This window comes from Pantherophis guttatus, chromosome 6 (assembly GCF_059756535.1).
Source record: "Pantherophis guttatus breed Tessera chromosome 6, ASM5975653v1, whole genome shotgun sequence".
In the NCBI taxonomy this organism is placed as follows: Eukaryota; Metazoa; Chordata; class Lepidosauria; order Squamata; family Colubridae; genus Pantherophis; species Pantherophis guttatus.
The window spans coordinates 92,177,500-92,197,658 of NC_142068.1; the positions used below are offsets into that span (position 1 = coordinate 92,177,500).

General features: G+C 43.8%; 1 protein-coding gene and 1 long non-coding RNA gene across 2 annotated transcripts in view; one reads left to right on the forward strand and one right to left on the reverse strand.

Moving 5' to 3' along the window:
• The window catches only part of LRMDA (leucine rich melanocyte differentiation associated), a 1,044,508-nt gene that overhangs the window by 604,617 nt on the left and 419,732 nt on the right, over nucleotides 1–20,159 (reverse strand). The gene's annotated exons all lie outside the window — the stretch shown is intronic.
• Nucleotides 162–3,247, forward strand: LOC148113190 (uncharacterized). The gene is made up of 2 exons (XR_015728537.1): nucleotides 162–361; nucleotides 1,809–3,247. It is a non-coding gene; the product is annotated as an uncharacterized LOC148113190 (long non-coding RNA).

A 20,159-nucleotide genomic window follows, 5' to 3' on the forward strand; every position in this document is an offset into this window, starting at 1 on the left:
TGCCCGACTCCTTGCGACCCCATGGACCACAGTACACCAAGACCGCCTGTCCTCTACTTCTCCCGTTGAGTTTGCCCAAATTCATGTTCATTGAGTCAATGACACTATCTAACCATCTCATCCTCTTTTGTCTCCTTCTCCTTTTGCCTTCCATCAGGGTATTCTCCGAGGAAGTCCTCTCTTCTCATTTGGTGGCCAAAGTATTTGAGCTTCGGGCTTCAGTGTCTCTCCTTCCAAAGAACAGTCAAGAATGATTCCCTTTAGGAATGACCGATTTGATCTCCTTGAAGTCCAAGGGACTCTCAAGAGTCTTCTCCAACTGTTGAATGCATTAATTCTTCGGCGTTCAGCCTTCCTTACGGTACTATTCTTTTTTTTCCTTCTCCAAAATCATACACTGTGATGGAGTTAAAAAGGAAACTATCAAAGTTGACTCATAACCCACCTCTACTCTCAACTTGACAACAGAAACCAAAGGAGGGGGGAAACGGAACGCTTGGGATGTATTGGGAGATGAGGAATGTATGTGAACTGTTTGCAGCCTGAGAAAATCCTGACACTTCAAGGTTGTGTGATGGGAACCTTCTGCAGATCGTTTTCCCAAAATAAAAGGAACGTGTTGGATTGGGGGACAATGGACAGCTCACATGGGGAATAGGGAAAATTCACTATGTCCGTGATGGGGACATTGTGCCAGAGGTGGCATGCAGAGCCCTCTCTGTGGGCATGTGCACCATTGCCAGCTGCTCTTCTGGTTTCCGGCGCACGCATGCTCACCAGCCAGCTGGTCTTCACGCACACTGGAGCGCCAGAAACCCAAAGACCAGCTGACTGGCGTGTATGTGCACGCCGGCCAGCTGGTATTCAGGTTTCTGGCATGTGCAAAGACCAGCTGGTTGGCATGCATGCATGCATGCACCGGAAATCCAAAGACCAGCTGGGCAGTGGGTACATATGCACCGCCTAGCTGGTCTTTGGGTTTCTGGCACTCTGGTGCACACGCATGTTCTAGTTTGGGCACTCGGTGCTGAAAAGATTCGCCATCACTGCACTATGCTATTTTCGCGCAAAAACCTCAGAGCTGGTTTCATTTCTTCTGTGCCTGTATGGATCTATCAGTAAAGTTATACCCTTGGTAAAATAATGTCTCGGGAGTTTCTTTTGCTTCGTATGCCAACAAGACAGTTAAGGTGTGCTTAGCTGCCTCCTCTTTTCATCCCCCAAAATATCCAGGTGGACAAGCTCAGGAGAAAGGGAGAACAGAAGGGCAGTATCTTTACACAACTATCCAACCATTCATCGTTTCTTTCTTTCTTATTGTGGACCTCAGAGTTATTTCTCCTTCTGGCTCAGCCATTCCTCATGTGAGCCCCGGACTCACAGATCATTACTCCAGTGGCCACAGAAGACAAATCAAGGCCAAATGAAATATTTTCCCCCGGCACATCTTATTTTAAAATTGCTTAATAAAGATTTTTGTGCCATTTAATATGCTCCAGACTGAGGAAAAGTACTGATTCATTTCTTTTATAAAGGACAGTTATTTTACAAACATTGCCTGAATAGGCTTTTTTTTTTTCTTTGCAAATACAGAAATGTCAGTGAAATATGATCCTCCTCTAATTATTTATAACAGCTTTCTCAAGAACTGCACAAGCATATGCTAGAAAGCTGGACAATTTCCAAACGCCTTCCCTGCTTTTCTAACACGATTGTTTTCCCCCCAAACTAACTTGAAACCTCATTAACGGTGCCTTCATATTTCTTTCTTTCTTCCTTTTTATTATTTTTTTTTTAAAAAATGCAAGGGCAGGCATTCCAGCAGCCGAGGCAAAAGTCACCAAAACTTATTTTTCCTCCGTCAATAACAAAGCAGCCACCTTACTTTCCCCATCGTCTCCGCGTTCCTGTGGCATCTGTGTGGATTTTAAAAATACAAAGATAATAAATTTATCCACCTGCACAGCAAAAGAAAAGAAAAGAAAAGAAAAGAAAAGAAAAGAAAGAAAGAAAGAAAGAAAGAAAGAAAGAAAGAAAGAAAGAAAGAAAGAAAGAAAAGAAAAGAAAAGAGGTGGGGAGGAAAAATCTACGTTATTTTATTTGAAGACACTTCGGGTTGCTCACGTATTTTCATTCCAAGAATTTCTGCACAGCGATGCGAAGAAATCAGGAGAACAACTTCTTCCCAGAAGCTGCAGTGAACATTTAAGAGCAGTTTGGAAGAAGCTGAGACGAACTAACGTCCATTCCAATCCTTTCCTCTAAGCTGTACCGTACAACCTGGACCTCATCTTTCCCGATATTCCCCCCATTAAGGTTGTCAAAAGCAAAGTTTGGGAACCTTTCCCTGTGACCTTGGCATTTCTTCTCAAGCTTAACGTATTGACTTTTTTTTTTTTTTGCTTCTCTTCCCCCCCCCTTTTCCTTCTGACTGCATCGCTTCTCATTTGTCATGATTATTGTTGAATTTTTCAACTGTCATTCCCGAATGTAAATCAATGGTTGTCGACTTTCCCTTTGTCATATCTGCACAGCAAACAGCCTCTCCTTTCTAAATGAGGCTTCATCCTTTCCCATCCATTAAAGGGGCCTGTCTTTTGGAGAAGTCAATCCTTTTGTTAGGTCACTCCATTTATCATTCTTCCAATCACCACCTGACACGAGTATTCAGCCAGGTCTTCAACCACACAATCATTGTTCATCTTGTTTCCCCCTGTAATTTATTTATGCACGGAGGCCTTGGCAATTCATCTTGTCCATTTTTACATTTTTCAGTTCGGTTTCTAGCCTCGAGTGAGCCTCATTTGCCTGAAAAGAACTTAGTAGTTGAGGGAGAAGAAGAAGGAGAAGGAGAAGAAGAAGAAAGAGTGTCAACGAGCAGGGATTGGGTGGGAGGAGAGAAATATACTATAACCCCTGGAAGACTCCTGACAATAAAGACCTTAACATTTAAAGCTTTGTTATATCCGATCAGCAGGAAAAAAAAAAAAAAGGTATTGCTTTTATGTGGTAGGACTTTTAAAAAAAAGAAAAAGAAAGAATGAACCGTATGACCTTTTCAAACAAGCTGTTCTGCATTTGCATTGTAATAAAAACCTCTTTATATGCAAAATATTATTAGCACTCTGAAAAACTGCACAGTGGCTTTGTCCAACTCTCCACGTGGATTGCTAAACTTCCGGCTCCTCTGATCTCTCCCAAATAGATATTTGTGCTTAAGAGCTAATAAACTGTTTATTTTCTGTCATTGGACATGGGTTTTTAAAGTGACATGACAAAACGAGATAAAGCATGGGATAAGACTTGCAACTGAAATTTTGCTAGAAGAGCCAGAGCCACTGGAGAAAGCTGCTTCTTTCTTCAAACATTGTTTTATATGCCTTTTTTTCCTCCCTGCCTCCCCTATTTGTGTGTTTCTAAGATGTAAACCACAAAGCAACGTTGTCACCGTTTAATGGAGACCTGTCATTAGTTATTATGTACTGGAAGGCAAAGATGAAACTGAGTGCATTAGAACAAAGAACTTTTACAACTGTATTGAGTCATTTTGTAAATACTCCATTAAAAAGGGGAGTTTCATTTACCTGAGGTGGAATAGGTGCTGTTTTGGGAAGGAAGGGAAGAAGGGAGGGAGGGAGGGAGGGAGGAAGAAGGGAGGGAGGAGGGAGGGAGGGAGGAAGGAAGGAAGGAAGGAGGGAGGGGGGAGGGAGGAAGAAGGAAGGAAGGGAGGAAGGAGGGAGGGAGGAAGGAAGGAAGGAAGGAAGAAGGGAAGGAGGGAGGGAGGAAGAAGGGAGGGAGGGAGGGAGGGAGGAAGGGAGGAAGGAAGAAGGGAAGGAGGGAGGGAGGAAGAAGGGAGGGAGGGAGGGAGGAAGGAAGGAGGGAGGGAGGGAGGAGGGAGGGAGGGAGGAAGAAGGGAGGGAGGAAGGAAGGAGGGAGGGAGGGAGAAGGGAGGGAGGGAGGAAGGAGGAAGGAAGGGAGGGAGGAAGAAGAGAGGGAGGGAGGGAGGAAGAAGGGAGGGAGAGAAGGAGGAAGGAAGGAGGGAGGGAGGAAGGAAGGAAGAAAGGAGGGAGGAAGGAAGGAAGGAGGGAGGGAGGGAGGAGGGAGGGAGGAAGAAGGGAGGAAGGAAGGAAGGAGGGAGGGAGGAAGAAGGGAGGGAGGGAGGAAGGAGGAAGGAAGGGAGGGAGGAAGAAGAGAGGGAGGGAGGGAGGAAGAAGGGAGGGAGAGAAGGAGGAAGGAAGGAAGGAGGGAGGGAGGAAGGAAGGAAGAAAGGAGGGAGGGAGAAGGGAGGAAGGAAGGAAGGAAGGAAGGTCAGACTCGAGAACAAACACTTCTGTCACTAAAGCAAGGAACAACACCAAGACTAACCAACAGTGCAAAACATTCGGTTGTAAAATTGGCATTATGTTTCTTTCAAAGTGACACAGGAGGCACACCTTTGACGTAATTTCAGAATTTAAAAGCATAAGTCATCCTTGCACAAACACTCGCATCCTGGGCCTGTCCCCCCCGCCCCCCAATCTTCAACCTGGATTGAAGAATGACAAATTCAAGCCTTAAAACACTTCTCTTAGTCAGAAAGTTCTAATTCACAAACGATTGCTGCCTTTTGCAACTCTACTCTTTCTCACAGCCTCTTGTATCTTGCGGTTTAACCCATTAAAGCCCATCCAATTTTTGACCACTAATCTGGCCGGGAAAGGGGAAATATCCAAACGGCCTGGCCAGTTGCCAAGGATTGCCCCAGGAGCAGGCACTCCGAGCAGCAAGAATTTGAACTCAAATAGCCCCCTCTGCCTTCACACTTCTCCCTGATTTACTAAGGGCACCGTCCTTAATATTTCTCAGCGGTTCCGTGGTACGAATGCCATCTGTTCGAGTTTCCCACTTCATGACAACTGGTGCCTCTTGGACCAAGTCAGACGACAAGAAAGCGGGCGCCATCCAGAATCTCGAGGAATCAAAGCGCTTCGCCAATAAACTCTGTGTATTGTGTTTAAGAGAGGCGTAGAGAAAGAGAGTCATAGAAGGGATTGCTAATTAAGCAATCTACGTTTAGGGACGGTTATATTCTTGCCATCCCTAAACGGGACCTTTTGCCTTTCATAAACAAAAATAATCCTGTCAAATGAATAACCCGAGCACAATGGTGCCTTTTAATAGATGTTAAAACTGACGTATTTAGGACAACTCCAAAGTTTCTTGTAGCCTGCTGCAAAGAAATGCTGCACCAGATGACAAAGTGCTACTGGTTATTTATATGATACAGGTCATCCTTGACTTGTAATAGTAACAGAGTTGGAAGGGACCTTGGAGGTCATCTAGTCCAACCCCCTGCTAACACAGGAGACCTATACTAGGGATTCAAACCGCCGAACTGCAGACCTTTCTGATCGACAAGCTCAGTGTTTTAGCCACTGAGCCACCTAGTCAGGCTAACAACAGTTCGTTTTGTGACAGTCTGAAGTTACAACGGCACTGCAAAAAAGTGACTTATGACCGTTTTTCACACTTGCGACCAATTCGGATGCTTGGCAACGGATTCATATTTACGATGGTTGCAGTATCCTGGGTTCATGTGATTCGCCGCTTTTGAGACCTTCTGCCAAGAAAAGTCAATGGGGAAGCGGGATTCACTTCACAACTGTCTTACTAACTTAACAATTGCAATGATTCATGTTAACAGCTGTGGCAAGAAAGGTCATAACACGGAGGCTCACAAAACTCACTTAACCAATTGTCTCACTTAGCAACAGAAATGTTGGGCTCCATTGTGGTCATAAGTCAAGGACTACCTATAATTATTATGGCTTCGGCTTCTGGGGGAAAATTGATTTCAAACGCATGTGTGTATATGCATACAAATGAATTTGTTTCTATATTTTACACATTCCAAGGCTTTTGCTGGCACTTTCAATGGGCAGAAGAAGGAAGGAAGGAAGGAAGGGAGGGAGGGAGGAGGAAGGAAGGAAGGAGGTAGAGAGGAGAGTTGGAGAGAAGAAGAAATGAAGGAAGCAAGGAAGGAAGTAGCTAGAGAGAAGGAGGGAGGGAGGAGCTAGAGAGATGGAGAGAGGAAGAAATGAAGGGAGCAAGAAAGGAAGTAGCTAGAGAGGAGGAAGGAAGGAAGCAAGGAAGGAGGTAGAGAGGAGGGCTGGAGAGAAGAAGAAATGAAGGAAGCAAGGAAGGAAGTAGCTTGAGAGGAGGGAGGGAGGGAGGAGCTGGAGAGGAGTAATGGAGAGAGGAAGAAATGAAGGGAGCAAGGAAGGAAGCAGCTAGAGAGGAGGAAGGAAGGAAGCAAGGAAGCAAGGAAGGAGGTAGAGAGGAGGGTTGGAGAGAAGAAGAAATGAAGGAAGCAAGGAAGGAAGTAGCTTGAGAGGAGGGAGGGAGGGAGGGAGGAGCTGGAGAGGAGTGATGGAGAGAGGAAGAAATGAAGGGAGCAAGGAAGGAAGTAGCTAGAGAGGAGGAAGGAAGGAAGCAAGGAAGGAAGGAGGTAGAGAGGAGGGTTGGAGAGAAGAAGAAATGAAGAAAGCAAGGAAGGAAGTAGCTTGAGAGGAGGGAGGGAGGGAGGAGCTGGAGAGGAGGGATGGAGAGAGGAAGAAATGAAGGGAGCAAGGAAGGAAGTAGCTAGAGAGAAGGAAGGAAGGAAGGAAGGAAGGAAGGAAGGAAGGAAGGAAAGCTCATGCCAGTTTATTGTTCCCGTCTTCCATTCCTATTCAGCTGCACCCAATGGAAAGAAACAAGAGGGCACCCAATCAGCAAGGAAGCTCCCGTGGGCCAGAAGAAGGCCTCCAGGCAGAATCCGCTCTCATTTCCTCCTGTCCCGGCTGTAACCAAAACGCTCTGCTCCAACCGGCCTACAGGGCCAGCCAAACCCCAAACCTCGGCCAAGCCTTGCAACTCGGCCCAGGGTGACGTGACGCCCACCCGCCCACCCCACTCACCTTCAGCCGCAAGTCGGCCATTGGTTGACCCAAATGAAATCATCAGCTTTTCCCTTTTTCCTCCCTCCCTTTTCCTTTTTTTTTTTTTTTTGCTTTTGCTTTTCCCTTGGTTTTCCCCCCAGCCCCCATTTAGTGTCTCTAACTTTCTGCCATGTTCCTTTTCCTCTTTCAGCACGGCTGAGCAAGGCTGACAGGCGGATTCCTTTGCTTTTCAGGGTATTAAAGCCACTTTCCTGCTCTGACAGGCTGTTCTACTCTGCCACCTTATAGCTCTTGCTTCACACTTCCCTGGCCAGCCACTGCTTCTTGACAACCTACTGTCACTTCCCATCACCCTCTCTGTATATCGTCCCCTCTCCCCCTCAGCACGCATCCTGGACTTTCCAACCAATGCAATTATTTTTTTTGACAAGCCATCCATCAGCTTTAACTTTAAAAGCACTTTCCGCTGATATTCATTGTTAAATCCCCTTGCTTTTTTATGGAGCCTGCATGAGAGAATATGATATCAGACATTCAAACTACCAAACCATGTAAATTTACTTTGTTCTCAGCTATGTTTCCAATTTCACGTCCAATTTTTCGGTACATTATGCGTAGTTGTTGTGCTTAATATGATGTTGTCAAATCCCATTAAAGTTCACTGCATTGCTCAGCTTTAAAAACAGGTTACAATTTGCATTCTATAAAGAAAAAGGAAGGAGTGCAGTCTGAAGTCAAGCTGAATCTTATTAAAATTATCTGTTCAATTGTTACATTTGTAGCTGGAGTAATTTTGAGGCATTAGCTGAGACACATATGAAAATGTCAGTGTGCCAACTAATGACAATGAAAGCAAAAGGAATATATCTGTGAAACTCAATAAAGCTCCTTTTGCTGGTGACATAAATTTGATGATAATCCGAGGAAATGAATAAGAGACCATACCGTTTGAATAGGAATTACCTTTTTCTATTAAATCACTTTGGTGCTTTTCCACTCGGCCTACATTCTCGGCCGCTAACACCACAAAGAGTTTTTTTTCCCCTCTCTTCACGATCTAAGGAAATCCTCATACAAGAATAAATTTCCTCTTGAGGAATATCATTCATCTTTGAGTCAGAGGGATTTCAAAAGAGACACGGTTTAGAAACAAGGGGAGGATTAATATTTTTTCTCTGAAAGATGGACGGATACAAGAATAGGCTCATGGCTAGTACGCCGACAGCTCGAGAAGAACATTCATTTTTTTGGGGGTATGTTCTATCTACGAGAAAGCCTCAAGTATATGGGAAATTGCATCAGGAACCCTGACACAAACAAACGGAAGCTGAGAGGCATCTAAATGTTTGAGTTTAGCTGTGATTCTTGGGTGCTGCTCCCATTGCAGAGGCTCAGGCTGTAGTGTTGATCCATCGGCTTCACACAATGGAAATTGCATTGAAACCTAGACTCTTAAGGTGCTTTTCCAAGAAGCAACTAGACCCGTGATGGTGAACCTATAGCACGTGTGCCACAGGTGGCACGCAGAGCCATATTGGTGGGCACACGAGCTCAGCTCTGGCGCGCATGCATCCGCTGGCCAACTGATTTTTGGGCCTTCTGGGCCAACCAGAAGTAGGGAAATAGACAGTTTCCTGCCTCTGGAGGGCCTGGGGGGTGTGTGTGTGTGTGAGGAAGGCCTGTTCTTTTCTGTCCCCAGGTTCCAGAGCCTTTCTAGGAACTTGGGGAGGGCGAAAACAGCCTTCCCCATCCCCCCAGAGGCCCTCCGGAGGCCGGAAATGGCCTGTGTCAGATATAAATGCCTTATTCTCCAATGTGTAAATAGTGTACAGACAGGGTATCAGGGGTTAACTTATTCTTCACTTCTTAATGTATTCATAATTCACCACTCCCACATATAGCTCCACCCATTGTATATATAAGGAGCTACCTACACCATTTCCTTGCTTCTATCTGTGAATATTCAGTGAATATAGAATGCCTAATGTAAATAAAAGAATATACAGTTAAATCTTTAACTCTTGTTGATCTTATTGAGTCTGATCCTGAAAATATTGCAACAAACTGGTAGCAGAGGATGGTTAATTGACTCAATAAAAGGCTTTAAAATGTCCAAGAAAGATAGGCCCAACACCAGGGCCTACAGCAAAGAAATGGAAACGGAACAAGAAATAATCAACGAATCCACGAATGCAATTTCGAGAGAATCCGAAGAATACACCACTGAAGACGAAGAAATAATTGATGACCAGGAGGAAATCGAAATAGAAAATAACGAACTCAGGTCAGAGATATTAAAACTATTGAAAAGCCAGAAGAATGATGAAAGCCTCATCGCGGACCTCCAAGATATGCTAAAGAACAGCGGAGCAGCGAGAGAGAAAAACATCACCAATGAAAAACCCAAAGATCCAAAAATAGTGAGTAATATGACTGCGGAGAAAATCATTACAAAGAAGAAAAACGATGATCCCGCGCAAAAATTTGAATGGCGGCCATCTTGGTTTCAACCGGCCTCCAAGATGAACGAAGCAGAGCCAATCAGCAAGCTCAATTCAAAATTTCTGGCGCGAAAAATATTATCGGACAACGAAAACGAAAAGGAAGATTCAAACACCTCAGAAGAATCAGAACCAGAAAGCGAGGAAGATCCAACAAAACACCAAATAAAATCAGCGATGAAAACGCTCTTTGCTGCATTTGGGCCAAAACTGAAAATTACTAAAAAGACACCAAAAAGGCGAACGAGCAAGCCAATGCCTCAAGACCTGCCCGCTCCCATTCTGACTACTAGAGCGCTGACGCCGGAACCCAGAGAGCCCTGCCGATACCGCCCCACGCCGCAGACCGAAGCAAGCACCAACGCTTTCAATAGAAGAGGAAGAACAGCCACCGTCGCCAGAACCCCCAAAGTCGAACCAGAGACCGACTCATCTGAAGAAGAGCAGAGCGAGCAAGCCGCAGTGAGGAGAACCTTCCACGACGACGCCGAAGAAGAAATGAGCTTCGCGCATGCGCGAAACTACGCTGACGATCCGGGAAGACATGAACAGGAGAGAAGATCATGCAGACTCGTAGCGAGCATCCCCACGCCGTTTTGCAATTTTCTGCATTTACGAGACCACGGACTACCTCAGGTTGTAAGTAATGGACCCAATAATGTCGGAAATTTACCCAGTGACTTCCCAAAACTAAGGGTTGATGGCATTAATTTACAAGAATGGTATCAACAGCTCCAGGTTGTCTTTATGAAGGAAAACTTACTGTTTTTTATCACTAGTCCCCCAAAAAGACCTTGGACACTAAAAATAGATTGTTTACACCATAGAGCTTTTTTCTTAATAATATCTAGTGTGTCTCCTGCAATGTATCACAGCATTAAGCCAAATTTGACTGTTTCAGAAATTATTCAATGCATGTTTAATTTGTTTCACAGTGACAGTGTAGCCACCACCACAAGGATATCTAAAGACTTCTTTTCATCTAGGATAAAACCAGGGGTTTCCATAAGTGAACATTTAATATCTTTGAACAAAATAAGAGCTGAACTGCATTTGAGGGGGGAGGTGATTTCAGACCAAACAATGAAAAGTGTCATTATCAACTCACTTGACCCATCATGGGACAATTTTATGTCACATTTAGACACAATCAATCTAGGGTATTTATCCATAGAAAGCCTATCTAACAAATTGATAACAGAAGATAATTCTAGAAGAAATCGTTCTAACAATCACACAGAACATAAACCATATAGGAAAGTAGCTTTCCAAGAAAAATATAGTGGAACATTTAAATGTCATAATTGTGGATCCAGGGAACACAATAGAAGAGATTGCCCAAAATTCTTAAAAGAAAGATATAGATCAGAATACAGAAACAAATACGATTATAGACAGCCTTCCATAGAAAGGCATAGATATAGGAGCCCACCAAATCACAGAGAGAATAGAGGGGGCAGAGACAATTCAAAGGATAGAAAGTCTGGTTCACTGAATGGATTAAATAAACAAGACAACACTAACACACAACAAAGTGAGAACAATAATTGGCTTATTGATTCTGGAGCAACTAATCACACCACTAATAACAAAAGTATATTGTCTTCATTTGCAGAAGATAAATTTGTAATTAAGGTAGCTAACCAAGAAAAGGTTCAAGTATTAGGTAGAGGAAATGTAACCTTACCTGGTTTAGGAAAAATAGAGGGGGTATTACTAATACCTGAAATACCTCATAACATATTAAGTGCCATAAAACTAAGCAGAGATTCTGACATTAACATTGTCTTTTCAAAAGGAAAGGCAACTTTGGAAAAGAATAAAATAAATGTAGGCACTGTGGTGACTAAAGGAGGACTACCTTACCTAATAACAAAAGAAAAATGGTTACATAACATTGATTCAAATATGGAGGACTGTATTGAAATAGATGATGAGAATGTTAGCAACAGTGACAATGATGAATGTAAAATATCTCATGATCACACAGATACACACAACGATAAGAAGCCAAAGATAGGTAAACCAATTCATGATGAGTGTGCTCACATATTGCATAGGAAGTTAGGACATGCCAGTTTTCCTGTAGTGCAAAAAATGACTGAACACGCAGAAGGTGTTAAAATAAAGAATTGTGAAAATTATCTGGAATGCTCAGTATGTAAATCTACAAAACTAAAAACTAGTCCCAGACCAAGAAAATCTACCAGATCAACTAACAAAATTTTTGATTTAGTACACATGGACTTAGTTGGTCCATTAACTCCATCAATCACTTATAGGAAACGTTACTTCCTGACAATAGTGGACGATTATAGCCGCTATGGATTTGTTTACACATTAAAACACAAAGATGAAACATTTCAAAAATTTAAAGAATTTTACAAACGCATAGAAACACAACACAACATCAAAATAAAACAAATTATGACAGACAGAGGATGCGAATTCATGTCTAAAGAATTCTCACAATGGTTAAAAGACAAAGGAATGTTACATTACACATCTAGTCCATTTTCTCCGTTCCAAAACGGGATTGCAGAGAGAAAAAATTCCACATTACAAACCATGATTAGATGCACATTGGAAGATGCTGGCTTAAGCAAACAATTCTGGTCAGAAGCCTTACATTATTCAAATTACACACAAAATAGAACATGGTCCAGCATTATAAATAAGACACCATATGAAGTGATGTATGATAGAAAACCAAAATTAGCACACATGCATATATTTGGAGTCACAGCAGACGTACACATACCTAAACAATTAAGAAGAAAGGGAGAAAATGTGTCCAGGAGACTCAGATTTATGGGATATGAGACTGGCACTAAAGGATACAGATTCATTGATAGTAACAACAAATTTATAGTCTCCAGAACAGCTGTGTTCCATGAACAAGCTAACTGGTCTAAATTACATCTTAATGAGATATTCCCAAATAAACATGAAGATACAAAATCTCATGAGAAAGGGACTATAGAAAAACAAAATATCAACAAATATAAAAACAAAACCAAAACTTGGACAAATAGCCAACTCAAAATAAAGACAGACACACTAACAAAAAAGGAAGCAAGATATTTGCATGATAACGATAGTAAACCCGAGAAAATCATTAGAAACACCAGAAATCAAATGCCAAATAAATACAAGGATTATGTAATGCACATGAATGGTGAACCAACAACACCCAATACATACGAGGAAGTGTTAAAACTTCCTCACGAAGAAAAAGAAAAATGGGAATTAGCAATGAAGAAAGAGATGGAAAGTTTACAAGGACTAAATGTATTTACACCTGCATCTGCACCTAAAGATAAGACAATTATTGGTACCAGATGGATATATAAAATTAAGAATTTAGAGGGAGGAAATACTCTATACAAAGCTAGATTGGTTGCACAGGGTTATGCACAGAAATATCCAGAGGACTATACTGACACGTATTCCCCCACTGTAAGAACAGAGAGTGTCAAAACAGCTCTAGTGGTAGCTTCAGCACTCAATCTAGATGTATTCCAATATGACATACAGACTGCGTACCTACACGCAAAATTAGATAAAGAAATATACGTGAGAGCACCTCATAGTCCATACACAAACAAAAATGAAACTTGGTTGTTAAACAAGAGTTTATACGGGCTAAAACAATCTGGTAAACGGTGGTATGATTGTTTAGTAAAAGTACTTAAGACCATGGACTTCAACGCTACCACTGCTGATAATTGTTTCTTTGTCAAGAGGGGTGATGATTACATTGAATTTGTATTGATTTATGTGGATGACATTTTATACATAGGAAAACATAAAGAAAGAAGAGAAACTTTTGTAACTAAACTAAATGAACATTTCTCATTGAAATCTTTAGGCAAGGTAAACAAATACCTTGGTGTCCAAATTAATAAGACAAAAAGGGGATTCAAACTTACCCAGAGAGATAAGATCATAGATCTTTTAAATAAATGCAACTTAAACAATGCCAAACCTTGTGATACCCCTATGCAAACTGACTTTCTAAGGAATTCTGATGAATCTTCTCCCGAGTTCAAGGACAATACATTCTATAGATCAATCATAGGTTCACTCCTTTACATATCTAATTGGACTAGACCGGACATCGCTTTACCACTCAATTTATTATCTAGGCATGTCAGCAAACCAACAATGTACCACTGGGAAGCTGTTAAAAGAATTTTAAGATATTTAAAAAGTACACTAGACTTTTGTTTAATGTTAGAACCTAATGATATTAAAGAACCAAAGCTTACGTGTTATGCAGATGCAGATTGGGCTGGAGACACCTCATGCAGAAAAAGCACATCCGGTTATGTATTCCTCTTAAATGACTGTCCAGTTTACTGGTACACTGGTAAACAAGAACTAGTGGCTACTTCAACAACAGAAGCGGAATATGTTTGTTTATCCAAGGCCGCAAATAATCTTGTATGGTTTAATGATTTAATTTCAGATGTCTGGAAAAAACCTGCTCTGCCTTTTGTTATGCATGAAGACAATAAAGCAGCCATTGAAATATCTAGATCTGATGCCATTGGACAAAGATCCAGACATATAGATATAAAATTTAAACATGTGAGACAATTATCTCAGGATGGATTTATTAAAGCAGTGCATTGCGACACTTCAGAACAATTAGCTGATATATCAACGAAGCCTTTACCTTCTAAACAGCATAAATACTTAACCTCAAAGTTGTATGTTTTGTATTGTCCTGAATCTGAATGTAACTGGTGTTGTATAACGAATCGGCATTTAGAGGGGGATTTGTCAGATATAAATGCCTTATTCTCCAATGTGTAAATAGTGTACAGACAGGGTATCAGGGGTTAACTTATTCTTCACTTCTTAATGTATTCATAATTCACCACTCCCACATATAGCTCCACCCATTGTATATATAAGGAGCTACCTACACCATTTCCCTTGCTTCTATCTGTGAATATTCAGTGAATATAGAATGCCTAATGTAAATAAAAGAATATACAGTTAAATCTTTAACTCTTGTTGATCTTATTGAGTCTGATCCTGAAAATATTGCAACAGCCTGTTTGCCGACTTCCGGCGGGACTGGAAGGCCTGTTTTTTGCTCTCCCCAGGCTCCAGAGCCTTTCTAGGAGCCTGAGGAGGGCGAAAATGGCCTCTCCTCCCTCCGAGGCCCTCTGGAGGCCAGAAATGGCCCTTTTGCCAACTTCTGGAAGAAAGGCTCTGGAGCCTGGGGTGGGCGAAAAATGGGCCTACCGGGCCCACCACGCCATCACGTGCCAAAAGTGGGGGGAGCATGGGGGGGTCGTGCACACATGCACGGGGGCGGGGCACCCAGAATTATGGTTATGGGCATACGTGCATGCAACCCTTCTGTGCTCCCCCGCTTTTGGCACGCGATGGCAAAAAGGTTAGCCATCACTGAACTAGACTGTTATTTTTTTTCCCCCTTCCTTGAGGAAGAAGAGGAAGAAAATGGATTCTTCACCCAAGAAGGATGAAGAACATAGGAGACCAAACCCATCAGGACAAGGTTCAGCGGTCCATCTGCATTTGAAAGTCAAAGGTCCCTTTTTGGATCTGTGGACAGCAAAGTCCACATTTTGGATAGACAGGACAACGTGTTTGAAAGAGGAGTCAAAGAATCCATCTGGGTTAGAACTGAATACCCTTCCCTCAACAGAGAGGGGGAAGGAATAAGACATCGCCTACCTCCAGTCTACAATTCAACCCTTGTAGCACTTCCAAGAAGATTCCACAACCGATTGCGCTGAGGAGCCCCCACAGATAAACTCCCAAGTGGCTCAAGAGCTCTCAGAGAGAGTGCTAACAACCAGATGATGGCAAAGAAATGTAACCCTTCCATTCCCACCACCACATCCTATCAAAAGCTATCCTTCCATTCCTCCTACCATCCGGTCTCCGCCGTCAATACCTATCCTTCCATCCTCCCACCATCAGAAGTCACGAAGCTTCTTGGGTGAGAAGCGAAACGTTTTCTTCTTCTTCCTCAAGGAAAACCAACCAACCAACAAACAAACAAACCAATCCCCTTGTCTTTTGAAAAAGCATCTTTGAGAGAACTATGACCTGGATGAGAATCTCCACAGACTTTGAAACCTAGAAGTCCTCACCTAGTACTGAATGCATTGCTCTCATTTCTCTCTCTCTTTCTTTTTTTCTCTCCCTCCCTCCCTCCCTCCCTCCCTCTCTCTCTTTCCCTCCCCTCCCTCCCTCTTCCCCTTTTATCTATCTCTCTCCCTCTCCCTCTCCCTCCCTCTCTATCTCTCTCTCCCCTCTCCCTCTCCCTCCCTCCCTCCCTCCCTCTCTCTCTCTATCTCTCCCTCCCCTATCCCTCTCCCTCCCTCCCGCCTTCCCTCTCTCTATCTCTGTCTCTCTCTCTCCCTCCCCCTCTCCCTCCCTCCCTTCCTCCTTCCCTCCCCCTCTCTCTCTCTTTGGGTGATAAGCTGAAAAGCTATTGATTTACCCCAAAGCAAACAGAAAGCCCAAAAGGACAATTTCAAGATCCAGACAAAAAAGAAGAGATGGTAGAATCAAAACTTGTTCTCATAGGTCGTCTAGATATAAACCCCAGATGTACAGCTGAGTCAGCGGGAGGCGGGTGAATGTTTCTCTACTTCATTTAGATATCCGTTGGGAGCATGGAGAATTCATTTTTGCAAATACAGGAGTCCTCACACAGTTCGTTTAGTGACCGTTCAAAGTTACAACGGTACTGAAAGAAGTGACTTATGACCGTTTTTCACAGTTACAACCTTTGCCGCCTCCCCATGATCTCATGATCAAAATTCAGATGCTTGGTCACTGATTCATACTTATGACCCTTCCTGTGTCCCAAGGTCACGTGATCCCCTTCTGCGACCTTCTGACAAGCAAAATCAATGGGGAAACCAGATTCACTTAGCAACCAAGTTAACAACTGTAGTGATCCACTTAACAAATGCGGCAAGAAAGGTTGTAAAATTGGGGGGGGGGACTCACTTAACAAATGTCTCACTTAGCGACAGAAATTTTGGACTCAGTGGCAGTCTTAAGTCAAGAACTACCTGTATTGCTAATAGCTAACAGGCATTCTCTTAAATTTCCTTGTTCTTAGTGAGGATATTAATTCATCCATTGTTTAAAGATTGATACACCGTCCGTAGCAAATATTTCAGAATGATTACAAAACACTGTAAAAAAACTTTCTCTACACCCATAATTCAATGCGCCCTGCTCCCATGCGAGTGTGATACACACACACCCCCGCGCTCCCACCGCTTTTGGCACACGATGGCACGGTGGGCCTGGGAGGACCATTTTTTGCCCTCTCCAGGCTCCAGAGGCTTTCTTGGAGCCTGGGAGGGTGAAAACGGCCTACCCCACCCCCCAAGAGGCCCTCCAGAGGCCGGAAACAGCCTGTTTCCCAACTTCCAGTGGAACCGGAAGGCCTGTTTTTCACCCTCCCCAGGCTCCAGAGGCTTTCTTGGAGCCTGGGGAGGGCGAAAACAGCCTTCCCCACCCCCCATCCCCCCCCGGAGACCCTCCGGAGGCTGGAAAGGGTCTGTTTCTGGACTTCCGGTGAGCCTGGAAGGCCCGAAAATCAGCTGGCTGGCACGTGCATGTGCACTGGAGCTGAGCTATGGTAACGCTCGCGTCCCCACCGATATGGCTCTGCGTGCCACCTGTGGCACGCATGCCATAGGTTCGCCATCACGGCTCTATACTATTTCAGACAAGTGGTTGTCCAGTCTCTTCTTAAAAGCCTCCAATGATGGAGCACCCACAACTTCTGGTGGCAAATCATTCCACTGACTAACTGTTCTTTCTCATTGTTAGGTAACTTCTTATTTCTAGGTTGATTGTCTCCTGGAATAGATCCTGAACTTCTCTATCTCAGAGAAGGCAGAAGATCAGGCGGTAGTGGGGAAAAACTCATCTATTTACAAACTCACACAGGACCATATGGTAGATCAGGGTCCATAACTATCAAGTAAGAGGCCTTCATTCTGCAGTGGGATTAATCTGTCTGATAATAAAAGCAACCATCATCATCAAGCTTCTAGTCAACATATTCTTCAAAGCACCAGAAGGAAAGACCAAAATAACAACAACAACAACAACAACAACAACAACAACAACAACAACAACATATGGAAAATAAACCCTAAGTTGCATTAACAGAGGGATACAATCAAGATCAAGTGAGGTACTAATGCCACTCTATAAAGCCTTAGTAAGGCCACACCTAGAATACTGCATCCAGTTTTGGTCACCACACTATAAAAAAGATATTGAGACTCTAGAAAGTGTGCAGAGAAGAGCAACCAGGATGATTAGGGAACTGGAAGCTAAAACATATGAAGAAAGGCTGCAGAAACTGGGCATGGCTAGTCTAGTGAAGAGAAGGACCAGGGGAGACATGATAGCCGTCTTCCAATATTTGAGGGGTTGCCACAGAGAGGAAGGGGGTCAAGCTATTTTCTAAAGCACCTGTAGGCCAGACAATGGATAATGGATGGAAACTGACCAAGGAGAGATTCAACCTAGAAATAAGGAGAAATTTTCTGACAATGAGAACAATCAACCAGTGGAACAGAAGTTGCCTTCGGAAGTTGTGGGAGCTTCATCGCTTGAGACTTTCAAGAAGAGACTGGACTGCCATTTTTCAGAAATGTTATAGGGTCTCCTGCTTGGGCGGGGGGTTGGACTAGATGACCTACAAGGTCCCTTCCAACTCTGTTAATCTGTAATCTGTAATCAAGGAGAGAAGAAGAAATTTCCTGATAGCGAGAAGACTCAATCAGTGGGACTGCTTGCCTTCAGAGCATCCATTAAAACAAAAAGAAGGTGAATTTTAAGACCAATTCAAGGAAATCCTTTGATCACCCCATGCATAAATAAACTTTGTAATCTGCTGCCAGTAACTGCAGCCAATTTGGAGAGGTTCAGGAAGGGACTGGAGAGGTTTCTAGAAGAACACCCGCTACTTCTTGGCTAACTCTTAGGCAGCATGTTTGTTATTCTGTACTGGTTGCTGAGAAACAACTGTGAAAGGAAGGTATTGTCTCACAGGCCAAGCTTGTCAGCTTCCCAGAAGTATCCCATTGTCCACAAAGTACATAGAAGATGAACTAGATAGATCTAGGGCAGCTCCAACCTTGGCGACTTTTAAGACTTGTGGACTTCAATTCCCAGAATTCCCCAGCCAGCGTGCCTCACTATTGTGTCACACAGGAATCTTGAGGAATATGAAATGAACTTTTAATGATATACAGCTGTATATCGTCAAACTCGCGGCCCATGGGTCAGATGGGTCACATGCTGGCCACGCCCACCCCCGATTTAGTGAAGGGAGGAAGTTGTGATACGTCACGTGATGACGACGTGTCATCGCGAGTTGGACACCCCGGATGTACAAGTAGTTCTCGACTGACGACCACAATAGAGCCCAAAATTTCTGTCGCTAAGCGAGACATGTTTTGAAGTGAGTTCTGCCCCATTGTACCACCTTTCTTGTCACAGGTGTTAAGGGAATCACTACAGCTGTTCAGGTAATAACCCCGGTTGGTAATCTCTCTTCCCCGTTGACTTTGCTGGTCTCAAAAGGGGGATCACACGACCCCGAGACCCTGCAACCGTCATAAATACGAGTCAGCTGCCAAGCCTCTGAATTTTGACCACGGGGGAAGCTACAATGGTCGTAAGTGTGAGAAAGGGCCATGTCACTTTTTTCAGCGCCATTGTAACTTTGAATGGCCACTAAACAAATGCTTTTAAAAGTAAAAAAAAAAAGTTGGCCACACCCACCCAGTCACATTACCCACCCTCCCCAAGCCATGCTCACAGAACCAGTAGTAACAAATTTTACATTTCACCACTGAGATATAGCATGCATGGTAAAAACCGAACCATTAATTGTTTCCCAAAAATAGAACACAGAATAATAGAGTGGGAAGGGACCTTGGAGGTCTTCTAAGCCAGAGGTCTCCAACCTTGGCAGCTTTAAGACTTGTGGACTTCAACTCTGTGAGTCTTAAAGTTACCAAGGTTGGAAACCCCAATTCTATGCAGGAGACCCTACATCAGTAGTGGCTAACCTTTTTCTCGTTGTGTGCCGAAAGCGTGCACACGTGTGCAAAAGCACATATATGTGCTGGCAACCATAATGCAATGCGCCCGCACGCATGCACGACCCCCCCACACCCGCTCCACATGCACACACAATCCCCCCCACCCCCATTTTTGGCCTAGCAGGTCTCCCTGCAGCCTCCTAGGCCCAAAAATGGGCCATGGGGGGCACTGCACCCTCTGCACTCCCCCCATTCCACGCATGTGCATGCATCTTCCACACACGCCCTGTTCCCGTGCATCCCAAAAATCAGCTGGCCGGCAGGAGGCGTGCACGCACATCTGCGGTGGAGCTGAGCTGGGCAATGGCTCGCGTGCCCGCAGAGAGAGCTCTGCATGTCAGCTGTGGCATGCGTGTCATAGGTTCACTATCACGGCCCTATATTATTTCAGACAGGGGGCTATCCAATCTCTTTTTGTGAAGCCGCTGGGTGAGATCATCCATGGTTTTGGGGTGAGGGTACATCAGTACGCTGATGATACGCAGCTGTACATCTCCACCCCAGGCCACCCCAATGATGCCCTTGACATGATGTCCCGCTGCCTGGAGGCCATGCGGGTCTGGATGGCGAGGAACAGGCTCAGACTCAACCCTTCCAAGACC